This window comes from Suricata suricatta, chromosome 17 (assembly GCF_006229205.1).
Source record: "Suricata suricatta isolate VVHF042 chromosome 17, meerkat_22Aug2017_6uvM2_HiC, whole genome shotgun sequence".
NCBI classification, from domain to species: Eukaryota; Metazoa; Chordata; class Mammalia; order Carnivora; family Herpestidae; genus Suricata; species Suricata suricatta.
The window spans coordinates 51,155,572-51,171,545 of NC_043716.1; the positions used below are offsets into that span (position 1 = coordinate 51,155,572).

At 47.3% G+C, this 15,974-nt stretch overlaps 1 protein-coding gene across 1 annotated transcript in view; it reads right to left on the minus strand.

Moving 5' to 3' along the window:
- SLC39A11 (solute carrier family 39 member 11) overlaps positions 1 to 10,590 on the minus strand; it is a 353,304-nt gene extending 342,714 nt beyond the window's left edge. Inside the window, exon 1 of the mRNA XM_029927486.1 lies at positions 10,532 to 10,590. The gene's annotated coding sequence lies outside the window, so the exon portion shown is untranslated. The remainder of the gene's footprint in view (positions 1 to 10,531) is intronic.
- Between the last annotated feature and the right edge of the window lie 5,384 nt (positions 10,591 to 15,974).

Sequence of the window (15,974 nt, forward strand, 5' to 3'; positions counted from 1 at the left end):
GCTCGGGCTGTCTCTCAAAAATAAATAAAAAAATTTTTTTAAATTTGAAGACAGACTCCAGGTTCTGAGCTAGCTGTCAGCACACAGCCCGATGTGGGGCTCGAACCCACAAACCGTGAGATCATGACCTGAGCCGAAGCCAGACGCTTAACCGGCTGAGCCACCCAGGCGCCCCAATAGTTTAAGACTCTTAATTTTTACCGTGCATACCCCCAGGCAAGACTTCCAGAACATCATCTCCCAGAAACCCCCGAGCACAAGATTAATCGGGAAGTAAGAGCAGCTGCTGGTCCCAAGGACTGATGAGACTTGAGATGACCAGGCTGGCGGGGGTTTCCGGAGGAGCTCACCCTAAGATAATCTCCCCGCCATAGTGCTAATCCATTCTCTTCGCTCGGAGGCTGCCCCAGCCTCGAACCCGTGTTGGTCCAGACTGGGGTTACCACCAGTGCCACACCCACTTCATGCCCGGAGTCCTAGAGCAGAGGTCACTAGGGCTGGGAGAGAGAAGGGGGTGGTGGGGTACAGGCTCCTTATAGAACAGTGGGGGATGGGGGTAGGCAGAGAGGAGAGGGGAGGGCAATCATGACGGGGAGACCAGTTTAAACAAAGACCCAGAGGCAGGAATTAACCAGAGTGTTTGGCCACTGGTGGAAATTGAACAAACCGTCGTATGAAGGGTTTAGATGACAGGCTTACTGAGCCCACCCTACCCCACCCACAAATCCACATCACCACAGACTCTTCACTCCTTCCAGCATGGCAGCCCTTAATTATCCCAAACCTCAGACCTTTTCATTTATTTGAAGTTTATTTACTTATTTTTCGGTGGGGAGGGGAGGGCAGAGAGAGAGGGAGGGAGAGAGAGAATCCCAAGCAGGCTCCACACTCTCAGCACAGAACCCAACGCGGGGCTCGAACTCACGAACCATGAAGTCATGACCTGAGCAGAAACCAAGAGTCAGACACTTAAGTGACTGAGCCGCCCAGGCGCCCCTCAGGCCTTCATAAGTCATGTGTATTTGTTACCCACTGATAATATGAGCCACTTAAGAGTTTGGAAACACCTCACACTGTCTTTCTACACAAGACTTAACTTGCTTATGGGCAAAACCCTCAAGAACTGTTTGTTTTTGGCTTTTTAAGTTTATTTTTGAGAGACAGCATAAGCTGGGGAGGGACAGAGAGAGAGGAAGACCTAGAATCTGAAGCAGGCTCCAGGCTCTCAGCTAGCTGCCAGCAGAGAACCCGCCGCGGGGCTCGAACCCACGAACCGTGAGATCATGACCTGAGCCGAAGCCGGATGCTCAACCAACCGAGCCACCCAGGCGCCCCAAAACCCTCAAGAACTGTATCAGTCTTGAAATACTGCAAGTTTAGCACAGGGACATGGCCTGGTCAAAGGAGGAGGTGGGGAAGGATCTGGAAGCAGAGGGTAATAGGGATGGGAAGAAGAGGTGAGTTGAGGCTGCAGCAGCACAGTTCACGGAGAGAGGGTGAGAAACACGGTCCTGGTGACACAGGACGTGTCCCAGGGTCAGGCAGCCAGGTTCCCTGCCATCATACCCGCTTCTACCCCCCAGGATGGTAGAGAAACTGAAATAAAGACAAAGCTCTTCTTGAATCCCGCCTGCATGGGACTCTGAGCCTTCCTCATTAAAGGAAATTGGGACAGTTCAACCTTGTCCTTCCCCTGGGGAGACAGTGGGGCTCCTAGAGTCACCAAGCACCTGGGGATCTCAGACGCAAGACTTTGGGGTTTTCTCAGAACAGCTCTGGGCAAACCAAGATGGGTGGGTCACTCCACATCACATCACACACGTGAAGGGACGCTGACGGCCAGGCTAGGGCATGCACTCCCAGCACTGGGCACACCCGGCAGCTCTCGGTGGGGGGTGAGCCTGGTAAGCTGCGGAGAATCTCAGCATCTCGACCTGATGAACCAGAACCTACAATTTAACTAGCCCCCCTCCCTAGGGTGTTCCCATATACCCTCAAGTTTTGCATAACATTTGTTCCTCCAACGGTCTGTGAGTCTGTGCATGCGCCATTTCTTTTATTGTTTGAATATCAGGGGAAACGGCCCGTAAACGGTACCAAGTGGATTACAGCTTTTTAGCGGCAATGCCAGCTTCACACTGCGGGAGAGAGGCAGAGCCCGCTGCCCGAAGAACTGATTTATTTCCTCCCTTCATTTTCTCCTCCAGACATCAAGAAACAATGCAACCGTCCAGCACTACCCCTTGGGGTCAGTGGATGCTGGGTGAGACCAACACTTTTCAACCACAGCACTGGTGACATTTTGTGCCACGGCATCCTTTGCAGCGGGGGAAGCCGTCCTGGGTGTGGTCAGATGCCCAGTGGCGTCCTTGGCCTCTACCCTCCCAACGTGACAGCCACTAAGGTGGCCAGTCATTGCCCAGTGTCTCCTGAGGGGCGGAACAGCCCCTGGGTTGAGAACCACCATCTCAGACAAAGAAGGGGCTCTCATAAGGCAAGAGAGGTGAACGGAGACGTTTTTGCCTCCTGGGGAGCTCATTCAAGCTTCAAAAAACACCAGGCCAGGCTGATGCCCACAGGCTCCCGGGCAGGACTAGCTGGGTGGCCTGAGGGCCTCCCCGAGTCTAAGGTGGCAAAGCTTTCCGTAGATGACACTGATGAAGTCGAGCAGCCCATGGTCACAAACTTATCTTCCGGCCTCTCTGCTTACAGCTGCTCTTTATTATTTAACTGGCAGAGCGCAAGGAAGGCCTTTTCGCCTTTTTTTTTTTTAGTGTTTTATTTATTTTTGATACAGAGAGAGACAGAGCATGAGAGGGGGAGGGGCAGAGAGAGGAGACACAGAACCAGAAGAAGGCTCCAGGTTCTGAGCTGGCTGTCAGCACAGAGCCCGATGTGGGGCTCGAACCCACAAACGTGAGATCTGACCTGAGCTGAAGCCAGACGCTTAACCGACTGAGCCACCCAGGCGCCCCTCGCCTTTTTATTGGAGTACCGTGTTGAACGATATTGGAGGGTTCTAACAGCACTGTTAAGAAACAAAAGAAATTCTATGGTTCCAGGTCCTGAGCACGTCTACCCACCAGTGGAGAAAACAAACATAACGTCAACAACGTCCTATTTGTAGCTCAAACCTTTCCTCTCAGTGCGCACAGACCTTCGGCAGTTAATCTGTCCTAAGAATGCACCCCAGGACAGGCAATAAATCAGCAAGCCCTTGGTTTGAAGTGTTTTCCTTCTTTACTATTTGGAAAACGCAGACAAAGGTGAACACCCCCGGTCTTTTGCCATAATCTCTCTTTGCTGTGTCCTTCCTAAAATCCTGCTCAGCAAATCCACCATTTCATCTCCAAGCCTGTAGGCATCGATTCACCCAGGCCAGAGTACAGGTGTTCAGAACGGCCAGCCAGAACGTGTGTTACTCCCTGGTGATTTCTGGAAATGACTCAATCCCCCTCTACACACACCTCTGCCCACAATTCCGTAACTAAAGATCCGCAGCGAGATTTATACCTGTTGCCATCCAGCTCTCCAAATCCAGAGCCAAGAAGGAAAGGGCAACACAATTAACCACATACAACTAAAAGAACAGATTCTGCCAGTGAGGAGGTCAGCGTTGGAAATGAATAGGACCAAAGCCGATTTTTCCACTGGGTGCAGTGACCTTTCGTTCCATGTTTATTTGGAAATGACCTTTAAGCAGCAATCAACAAAAATGAAATGCTTCAAAGGAATAAATTAGATAATGCAGGTGTTCACCTGTGGGAAGTTATGCCCAAGGAAAACAGGGAACATTAAAGCAGTCCTCTGCCCTGAAAAGCCACCTTCCAGTCTGTCCATTAACCTAATAAGTAAATACAGAGTTCTCGAAACTCATGTCAATCAGACCACCGAGGAAGGCAGGCTGACCTGGACAGGAAACATGACTGCTTCCAGAATTAAACCCAAACCACTAGCTGACATTTCATTTCGATTTTGTCTGGGGTAGAGGTAACTGCGTTACTTGCTTGCCGACAAGTGACATACCATCTCAAGGCGAGGAAATCCCAAAGGTTTGGGCCAGGTGGCAGGTTGGTGCGCTCCGCATGCCCGGTCCTACCCCGTTCCAATGGCAGATGTCACTCATTTATAGTCACTGACGCATCACGGAGCATTTACCACACACTGGGCTTTTGGCTGTGGGCTAGAGAGGCTTAAACACTACAGAAGAGGCCGTCTCTCAAGGTCAAAGACAGAGAGACAAGGGCCCCGCTGAACGCGCAGAGGCGACCCTCTCCACCATGGTATGTTTCTCTTGTGACTCTTCCTCTAACGCGTATGCACTCTCCAGGGTCCTCCCACTGGCTCATATTTAACCCTGCCAGCGATGCCACCCCCAGGTGTCACCAAACGGTGATCCTTGGAACTTAACAAGGCGTTCACCTAGAAACAGAAGCATCCAAAAAGAGAAGCTCAGACTTGTTAGAAGCATCTAGAAAGAGAAGCTTTGCCTGCACCCTGATTAGAGAATCCTAGAATCTTCTGAACCTCAAGACAAAGATCTTTTCCTGGTCCTGGGAAACCCGCCAGGGCGGGGGGAATCCACTGGGGGGAGATACATCTAAAGGGTGGGCTTTCCTCCTGGGGAAGGGGCTTCCACAATGGCCCCTGATCTCCTCCTCGGGCCCATAACACCTGTCACTGCCCCCAGGCAAAGGACACCTCACAAAAGGACTTACTTGGGGGCAGATGTGAAGTCAGAGCCCACTTCCCCTTCAAGGATAGCAAGGATAGCCTGCTCCTACCTCCAGCTCCCTTGGGAACCACAGAGGGAGGTGAGGACAGAAATATGGGCCAGAGGGCCCTGCAGAGGCCGAGGAGGGGGCAGGGGCTTTCGGGGCTCCAGAATGGCTGATGGTGGATTGCTCTTCCCTTTTTTTAAAAGATTTTTTAATGTTTATTTATTTTTGAGAGAGAGAGAGAGACAATGAGTAGGGGAGGGGTAGAGAGATGAGACACAGTAGAGAGATGAGACACAGAGCCCAATGGGGGGCTCGAACCCACAAACTGTGAGATTGTGACCTGAGCTGAAGTCAGTCACTTAGCTGACTGAGCCACCCGGGCACCCCATGATTGCTTCTACCTTTTGGCTATTGTGCATAATGCAGCAATGACCCTGGGTGTGCAAATCTCTCTTCAGGATCCTGTTTTCAATTCTTTTGGACATATCCCAGAAGCGGGATTGCTGGATCAAATGGTAATTCTATTTTTATGTTTTTTGAGGAACTTCCATTCTGCTCTCCATAGCAGCTGCACCAGTTTGCATTCCCAGCAACAAATTAATGGTTTTTATTTTTTTGAAAAAGGAAAAAATGGAAGCAGGAGAGTCTACGTGTTCATTTAATAATATTTACCAAGGTGGCCCTTGGGTAGGCACTGGGGTACCATATTAGACCCAATAAATCCTGGCCCTCTTGGCATTACAGTCTGGTTGTAGGGAGTCAGTAACAAATAGGCATACAGTAGCCGTAGAGAAATAATTTAATTTAATTTAATTTAGCTATGTTTGGGGGGCAGGGAGTGGCACTGGGGCTTTCAGGAGGGAGTGGACCCCTTCCCCCCCCTTCCTTCATCAGGTAAATGCATCTGCAGAAACCTATAGTTGGAGCCTAACTGTGGCAAACTTCCTTAACATAGATTTTAAACTTTATTTTTATTTGATGTTTTTTTGTTTTATTTTTAATGTTTATTTTTGAGGGAGAGAGTGCATGCACACGTGGGGGAGGGGCAGAGAGAGAAGGGGACAGAATCCCAAGCAGGCTCCACACTGTGAGCAGAGAGCCCTGACGCGGGGCTCAAACTCATGAACTGGGAGATGGTGACCTGAGCCAAAATCAAGAGTTGGATGCTCAATCCACTGAGCCACCCAGGTGCCCTCATAAGTTTAAAGAAAAATTTGGAATGAAATTCATATAACAAAATTGGCCATTTTAAGTGAACAATTCAGTGGCATTTAGAACATTCACAGTGTTGCATCATGACTGTCTCTATGTGGTTCCAGAACACTTTCACCCTTCCAAAGAAGACCCTATACCCATTAGGTAGTTATTCTCCATTCCCCTTCCTTCTGGTCCCTGAAACTGCTGGTGTCCTCCCCGGGCCTATGGATTTACCTGTTTCGCCCATTCTGTTTATATGAAATAAAATACTCTAAGTGGTCCTTTAAGTCCGGCTTCTGTCACTAACATCAGATTTTTGAGTTTTATACACACAGTAGGGCATTATCAGTACTTCATTCCTTTTAATGGCTGAATAATATTCCATTTCAGGGAATATTTTGTTTGTCCATTCATCCGCTCATGGATGCTTTGGTTGTGTCCACCTTTTGGCCACTGTGGGAGGTGTGAACTGTTGGCTGCTGGATTTGTCCGAGTACCTGTCTTCATTTTTTGAGGGGGTGTGAGGATCACAGATGTTTGTGGCTCTTTGATCACTCAGGTGCCGTCCTGTGACAGGAAGCAGAGCCATGGCGTGAGCCGCCCCAGCGAGCTGGCGGGAAATCCGAAACCCGAACCGGGCTGCCCGTGCTGATACTTCCATTCCTTTCCCTCCTGGCTGGGCCAGCGTTCACTCTCTCCCTCCTGTTCTGAACCTTAAAAAGTCCTTGCCTTCCTCACACAGTCCCCAACTCCCGTAAGTCACCTGCACTGAAAGGGAAGAGCTGGGGCACCTGGGTGGCTTAGTCGTTGAGCATCAGACTTCGGCTCAGGTCATGATCTCATGGTTCGTGGTTTGAGCCCCGTGTTGGGCTCTGTGCTGACAGCTAGCTCAGAGCCTGGCGCCTGTCTTCGGATTCTATCTCCCTCTCTCTCTGTCCCTCCCCCACTCATGCTCTGTTTCTGTCTCAATAGTAAATAAACATAAACATTTTTTTAAAAAAGAGGTAGAAGCAACCCAAATGTCCATCAGTGGATGAAGGAGTCAAGAAAATGTAGTGCGTACATACAAGGGACTACCATTCAGCCTTGAAGGGAAGGAAATGTGACGTAGGCCACATGGTGGATGAACCTTGAAGACATTATGCAAAGCAAAATAAGCCAGTCACGAAAAGACGACACTCTGACTGCACTCATGTGAGGTATCTAAAGTAGTCAAACTCTTAGAAACAGAGAGTCTAATGGCTACCAGGAGCTGAAGGGAGGCAAGGATGCCATTCAATGGCCCCAGAACTTCAGTTTTGCAGGAAGGTCCAGAGATCTGGTGTACACTCAACAGTACTGTGCCATACCCTTAAAAACGGCTTCCAGGGTGTAATGGAAAATTCAGTGTGTGACTCCAGTGTATCTCCTTTACCGCTCCCACAGAGCCCTTCACTTCTGAGACTTCTGTCACTACGCATGTGTGAGCTTTCTCCCCACCCCAAGCAATTCTTCATCATACCAGCTGGGTGCCCCACAACTCAGCTCGGCTCTCTCACTGTCTGCCTGGAGGAAGCATGGGATCCCACAGGTTAAGGGCTTAGTCCCACAAGGCCGCTCCCCACCCTTCGTCAGACGCCGACCACAAGTAGTGGGTCCCCAGGTCATGCACAACATGAGTCCGATTTGCCTACAGATCAGAGGTGCCCATGGCCTCCTCCCATTGGGGCTTCACAGAACTTGCTAGAGTGGCTCACAGAACTCAGGAAAACACCATTTACCAGTTCGCTAAAGACTATAAGAAAAAAATACAGATGGATGAACAGCCAGGCGAGGAGACACATAGGACAAGGCCCAGGAGGGTCCCCAACGCAGAAGCTTGTGTCTCCGTGAAGCTGGCTGCATCGCCCAGTATGAGGCTGTGTCCCCCCATCAGGAAGCTCTCCAAGCCTAGCACTGGCAGGGTTTTGTGGGGGCTTCCTCACCTTGGCATGACTGATCATTCACTCACTCCAAGTCCAACCACTCCACCCTCTCTCAAGAAGTGAAGAACAAGGCTGGAAATAACAAGCTTTTTTTTTTTAATACCAAGTTTTGGGGGGGCCTGGGTGGCTCAGTCTGTTAAGCATCTGACTTCCACTCAAGTCATGATCTCATGAGTTCAAGCCCCGAACTCATGCTGACAGCTCAGAGCCTGGAGCCTGCTTCAGATTCTGTATCTCCCTCTCTCTCTGCCCCTCCCCTGCTCACTCTATCTCGCTCTCTCTCTCTCTCAAAAATAAATAAACATTATTAAAAGAAAAAAAAGAAAGAAATACCAAGTCTTAACCATGGCTTGGTCTTCCTAGTGACCAGCCCCCATCAGGAGCCACAAAGAATCCACCCAGAGTCACCTCATTTGAACAATAAATGCTCAGAGTGATTATCGCTCAGGAATTCACAAGGGAGTTAAGAGCCCTGTGTCAGGGACAGGGCCAAAGTCAAATATTAGAACAAGAGATGATCCTGTGTTCTCATTACTAGGAGACTACCAGGGTTTTGGAGCTCTCTGCCAGGACCTAGGGACAGAGACCAATATATATATATATATATATACACATATATACATATGTATATATATATATATATATATATTCTATTATCTCACAGATGGTAAATTGAATGTTACATGTTTTTCACCACAATTTTAAAAAGCTAATAAACACATGTATAGATGAAGGCATAATTACATACCTTTCTTCCTTTTTTTTTTTTTCATAAGTGGGCTTTTCAGGGAGGAGCCACACCTCCGAGAACCCTCCTGTGAAGCTTGGAGTGCAGACCACCCTGGTTGGGGAGGCTTTGGATAGGAATGCCCGTGAGGAGGCCCGGGCCCCCGCTCCTGCCTCCAGGAACTCATCAGCGCAGATTGGAAAAGCATTACGTAGTTGGATAGAGTTGCAAGGGGACCATCCAAACAGGCTTATGAAACCAGAGTTGTTAACGAGAAAAGTCAGCTCCAGTGCTCTTTGCCAAGAACTTGGCTACACAGAATGCCACCCGGAAAGTATCAGGAGCCATTTAGAATCAAAGCAGGTCTCTCCTAGAGGGCATTGGGACCTCACCGGGACTGAATGGACACCACGGTGGTGGCATGCTCAACCACTTGAAACTTTCAAAGGAATGGAGGAAGCAAGAGTGAAACGGGGCCCTCATAAACTTTAGTTCGAGGGCGGGCATAGTAGAGGTCAGGGGCCCAATCTGGGCACCGCCAGTTTTTGTAAATAAAGTTTTATTGGAATGCACAGCCATGGTCACTTGCTTACCCGTCGTCTACTGCTTGTGCTACAATGTGACAGTGGAGTGGTTGCAACAACATGGTCCACAAAGCTGAAAATATTTACTCTTTGTCCACTTACAGATGTTCGCTGCCCTCTGCTCTAGGGAAAGAAAACAGTGTGCTATGGGAGGGGAAGAGACATGCTCCATTCCTGATTCCAAGACCAACAAGTCCCCTGCGCCCTTTTGTTTTCTCTGCTCATCTACATCCTAATGCGGCCAACTCTCAACTGCGCAGGCAATGGCACAGAAAATCCCAAGCTGCAGATAACACAGAACACTTATAATTGGTTTCAGATGCCAATAGGAGTCACCCATCTATCTCTATTCCCCAAGCATATCTACCTTGTTAATCATGCACGACTTAAGCTGATGGTAAGATGCAAGCCCTTCCCAGAGCACCCTCCACCACCCCACTGACTGCAAAGGCAAAGGCAGAGGTGAACTCAGAAATGATCTAAAGGGGCACCTGGGTGGCTCAGTGGGTTAAGCTTCTGACTCTTGGTTTCAACTCACGTCACAATCTCATGGTTTGGGAGTTTGAGCCCCATGTCGGGCTCAGCGCTGACAGTGCAGAGTCTACTTGGGATTCTCTCTCTGCCCCTATTCCCGCCCTCTCTCTCTTGCCCTCTCTCTCTCTCTCTCTCTCTCTCTTTATCAAAAATAAATAAATAAGCTTTAAAAAAAAGAAAGAAACTAAGAGCTCGTGACCTGAGCTGAATTCAGATGTTTGACTGACTGACTGAGCCACCCAGCCACCCTAAAAAAAGGAAGAAAGAAAGAAAGAAATTATCTAATGGGAGCTAAACTCCAAAGGAATGGGCTGCACCACACAGGGCCCAGGAAAAGTTGAAATGCAAATAAGAAATAGGAGTTGTCCCTAAAAATAATCCCTCAAACTTCTTTAGGTAGGGACTCCTTTGAAAGCTGACGATAATTATGGATGCGCTCTCCAGAACAGTGGAAATATATACACACGTCCCAATTTTACATATAAATGCCTTGAAATGCCTCAATAGACACCAGATTGTTAACCCTTCATCTAAAACAGAGGCTTTAATCTCTCCTTTGATTCAGTCCATCAACCCTTTCTTCAATTAAGAGGTCACAGAGAGGCCCAATATTCAAAGTATCTTAAAGCAAAGCATCCTCTCTCCCTCCCTCTGCTCCCCCTGCCCGCCACGGCACCTTGAGAGGTGGTTCCCAGCAGAGCCATGCAGTGGCTGACAGCTTCGTGATCAGACCAGGAGAGGCACTGGAGGCTTCTCCAGAGGATGCCCAGGGAGAAAGACATGGAGGTGGGGGCTGAAACTTACTCTTCACCCAATTCCTTGGAAGGTTGGTAAGGTCTACCTCTTCGGAAAGGCCAAGGCACCTTACAGCTCTTGAACCTGGAAGGGCTGTTTCTCATAGACTGGGCTCCTGACCCTGGAACTCAGAACGTTTGCAAACAAGGATGGAGACTGCAGAACATCAAAGAACAATGTAAGAGCTCAGAGAAGGCGGGGGATGGGGGAGAGAAGCAGAGAGAGAGAGAGAGAGAGAGAGAGAGAGAGAGAGAGAGCCTACCAATGCATCAATGAGAAATTACCAATTAAGTCACCTTAAATCTTTTATGGATTGAAAGGTGTAAGGACTTTTTAATTGTTTTTTTTAATTTTTATTTATTTTTTTGAGAGAGAGACAGAGTGCAAGCTGGGGAGGGGCAGAGAAAGAGGGAGATACAGACTCCAAAGCAAACTCCAAGCTCTGAGCTGTCAGCACAGAGCCCGACAGGGGCTTGAACTCACAAATGGTGAGATCATGACCTGAGCCTAAGTCAGACACTCACCGACTGAGCCACCCAGAGGCCCCTGGGACTTTTTTTCTTAATAGCCAAGAGAAAAGTATAAAGATGTACCAAGAAACAGGACACCCAGTGTCCCAATACTTTCAGTCAGAGTAGCCCCAGAAGGCTTTCTAGAGGTGAGAACCTGGACGAAATCTCGGGGTGGGCAGGACACATCTACCTGTCATGGGTTCCACAGCATCACCCTCCATAAGTTGTTCTGCTGGGATCGCGCAGCCTCTCCCCTACTGGGGCTCCCCCAGGCCAAAGAGAAGGGGTAGCAGTAGCATAATGAGCTCTGATCCCGGGCCAGGCCTCACTCTTCATATGAGTTTTCTTGTCTAAACATCTAATAATCCCACAGCGTAAGTTTTATCCCCATCTCTAAACCAGTATGCAGCATATAGTAAATTCCCAGCAAATATACACTTATTCATGAAGTCAAATAACCCCCATTTTACAGATGCAGAAGGTGTGGTGGGGTGGCTAGATATAGCAAACAAAAACAAGACTCCCAGTAAAATTTAAATTTCAGACTAATAATTTTTTTTTTTTTTTTTTTTTTTTTTTTTGTATAAGCACATCCCAAGTATTGGGACACTGGGTGTCCTGTATCTTACGTAGCAACATTAAGGGAGCAGGGGTTGGGGGTGAGGAACTTACCTGGGGTCTTGCAGCTAGGAGATGGCAAAACAAATTTGAGCCCAGGTGGTCAAGTCTAGGTCATGGGCCTCCACACTATTCCACGCTGCCTCTCCCTTCTTACCTTCTCATAGCCCTTTGAATACATCACTATTGACACATTTAATGCATTGCATGGCAGTCAATGCATTAAATGTTGATTTCCTTCCTTAGAAAAAATATCACCCTGTTCTTTATAATTGCTTAGCTGTCTTCAGGAATCCTTTCTCCTCTTCAGTAAAAGAAAATTCAGTTCTTAGCTGGGAACATGGCCACCCGGGATAAAGACTACATTTCCCAGGATCCCTTGCAGCCATGTAAGCCCATGTGATGATACTCTAAGCAGGAAGTGTCCTGAAAGAAGGAAGCTTCCTCTTCCCTGCTGGTAGAGATGCAATGCAATGGCTGTTACTGTAGCAGCTCTGTTGCACCACAGGGGACCTGGAGGATGGAAGCACCCAGCAGAGCAATATGACAGGAGGAGAAGGGGCCACTGATCCTGTCAGACACCCTGTCAGCCCTGGACTACCTGTAGAGCTGTTTCTACCTAATTTAAGCCATTATTCTTTTGGGTTTCCGTTACTTGGAGTTGAACTTAATCATAAGTTAAGCATGACTTCTGCACCTACAGCAGGGACATGGTAAGGCAGTGGGGAAGGACTCAGGGAAAGGTTGTTGAAAGGATGCTTGCTGCATACCTGAAGTCCCTGCATTCCAGATGCCAGCCTGTGAACAGCTTCCCCTCACTCGCCTCATGTAAAGCCCCAATAAAATCAGAATAAAAAACATTTCACAAAATCCTTGACCTAAGTACACCTAAATGTAATTTTATAGTTTTGTAGGGAAGGAGAGAGAGGATGGCTAGAAAAAGAACATTTTCTTTTTCTTGGATATCCCCCAGACACTAAGATTTCAATAGTGTGCAAAGTTGAGATATTAATAATATGGTATTGGACTAAATGAGCTGGCATTTCAGCAACATTGAAAATCAAAAGACCTCATCACAAAACTCCCACTATTATGTAAATGCACCATCACTTGGGAAAATGATGAAGTATGAGATTCATTATAAGTAATGTTTTTATTCCAACCTTCACGGCCCTTGGAAACATTCAATGCACGACCCAATTTATTAGCTAAAAGAAACAAGATCCCTCTAGAATACCTTTCAGTGACTTCTATCAAACCTTAAGCTTAAATCACTCATAAATTATAAATCATTCAAATATTTTATATTAATTTTTAAGGCTCCCTAATTCTGAAAAGCTCTCTGGGTCCTTAATGTGTTTCCTGGCCCCACTTTCATTTTATTGTATAAAGTATTGGATTAAGGATATGCCTGATAAATATATGGAAGTAAATGGTAGCACGTGTGTATCCATCAGAGGTTTTAGTTGCATGTAATAGAAACTAACTCTGATTTATTTAAACAGAAATAAATTTTATTAAATGGCTATTGAGTTGCTGGCAAAATCCTCAGGAGGGATAAAGATGAAAGAGTCAGATACAATCCAGTAATTACACTACAGAACTAACCAAGTGAGGACGGCCATGCTGCAAGCCCCAGGGGTTGGACACTGCCATCTGCACCACCAGGAGACCCCTGGGTCCCATTTCCAGAACATTCTAAAACCTGGATATAATCACTGCTATTGCGACCACCCTACCAAGAATGGATTCACCATAGTCCCTGCTTCTTTGGGTCACTGACTTCTCATTCAAAGCATGTATAGATGCACATGATTAGCATTTCCCACCCCCCAGTCCCAGTGAAGGCTAGAAATTCCATCCTGGTTATTCCAGAGGTGAGCTCTGTCTCGTACAGCAGGAAAAGTTCCCCATAAACAAAACCACAAAAACGAGGGTCCATTTCAGTGGAATTTGGCTGAATATAATTTTGTCAGGACAACAATCTGATCCAAATTACTGTCCCAATGTCTTCTCCAGTACTAGCAATTCTGGGACAGCCTCAAGTGGCTTTCTACTACTTTATAACACTTTATTTTTTTCATGCAATTCCACATTTTTTCTTATTTTGTGGTTTTTACTTCTTTAAATAAATTTTTTTTAATGTTGACTTATTTTTGAGAGAGAGACAGAGAGTAAGAACAGGAGGGGCAAAGAGGGAAACACCGAATCGAAGCAGGCTCCAGGCTCTGAGCTGTCAGCACAGAGCCTGACGTGGGGCTCTAACTCATGAACCGCACGATCATAACCTGAGCCAAAGTCGGATGCTTAACCGACTAAGCCTGGCACCACTTTACTTCTTCTTCTTCTTTTAAATGTTTACTTATATTTTGAGAGAGACAGAATGTGAGCAGTGGAAGGGAAGAGAGAGAGGAAGACAGAGGATCCGAAGCAGGCTCAGCGCTGACAGCACAGAGCCAATCCAGGGCTGAAACTCATGAACTGTGGGATCATGGCCTGACCCGCAGTCAGATGCTTAACTGACTGAGCCACCCAGGTGCCCATTAGAAGCGGTTTTCACTTCTAGTTTATTTCCAATCCATTATTTCCAGCTCTGTATACAGCAAAAAGTTACAAACAGACTTATGTCCATCAACTCCTTAAGACAAATTAAAGTATATGACAAAATGAGATGTATACTAAGATAAGATATAAATACATACTTGGTTATTGCGACAACTTTGCAAATTTTTAAAATTGATGAAGTACCTGCCAAAACAATGAAACATGAAGAAGAACCGGATGAAAGTGGGCTAGGAATTTTTAAACCCCTCTCCCTGGTCCAAAAACTTCAGATTCTTTTATTGTATCATTTTCTATTTGTATATATTTGGAGATATTTTTCCCTACTGTGGAAGCAATGGGAGCATGTTAAAAGTAAGAAAAAACAAACAGGCCACAAGATGAACATAAAAATGTCCCCAATCTCACCACCCAGTGACAAGCAGTGTCAGCTCGAGGACAGTGGCTTTAAGCACACGCTCTGGGCTTAAACTGCGTGAACTAAAACTCCCACAACCTTGGGCAAGTCCCTCGACGTCTCTGCCCGCCATTTCCCCATTTACTATTAAAGGAGGATACTAGGGGCGCCGGCTTTGGCTCAGGTCATGATCTCGTGGTTTGTGAGTTCGAGCCCCACATCGGGCTCTGTGCTGCCAGCCTGGAGCCTAGTTCAGATTCGGTCTCCCTCTCTCTCTGCCTCTCCCCCAATCATAATATCTTTCTCTTTCTCTCTTGTTCTCGCTCCAAAATAAATATACATTTGGGGCACCTGGGTGGCTCAGTTGGTTAAACAGCTGACTTTGGCTCAGGTCATGATCTCATGGTTCATGGGTTCGAGCCCCGCATCGGGCTCTGTGCTGGCAGCTCAGAGCCTGGAGCCTGCTTCGGATTCTGCGTCTCCCTCTCTCTTTCCCTCCCCCACTCATGCTCTGTTTCTCTCTGTCTCAGTAATAAACAAAAACATTTTTAAAATAAAATAAAATAAATATACTTTTAAAGAATTGAAAGAGGATACTAAGGTCCCTTCCCTGAGAGAGTTGTACGGATGAAATGAAATAAGACCTCCCAAACCCTGAACAGACACCTGATATAAAAGGAGCTTCCAAAACACTGGCTGTTATTTCAGAGTCTTGTCCATGCATGGATCTAGCTGTTTTTACAAAAATGACACATTTCATCAACCCTCTATTGTTAGACGCGAAGGTGGCCTCCAAGTATAACGATTACCAACAGCACCGAGCAGAAATTATTTGCCAAAGAAACCCCAAAATTATGTTTAATGGGAATTTTTTCAATAGGGAGAAAATCATAAATAAACTCTTCTTCAAAAAGGTTTGTAAACTATTGCACACTTGTGACCATGGTCCGCCAAAACTATGGATTCAAACATGTTATCACACACCGTACTTGGAAACAACAATTATCCTGTCAAAGCGCCTTTGGCCGCCTCTCCCGTGATGGGTTCAAGGAAGGGGGGGAGGGAGGGCCTGCTGTCTCTGACCTGGCCCAGGAAATGGCCCGCAGCGCGGCAGACAGCGATGGGGCTTTGCAAGGCGCTGTATAGCTGACTTCTGATCCGTGGGAAACTCCTCCAGGGCCGCCTGGCAATGCTGCTGTGACCCTTTGCGTCCTGCAATCAGCTGCTGGCCAGATACATGGCCAGTGCTTGCATATGCAAACAGCAGCTTGGCACCAGGGACCCCCGGAGATGACACCCCCCTCCAGGGAGAGAGGGCGGTGGTGGCGCCTTCCATGGACCGAATCATTGACTGGACCCGCAA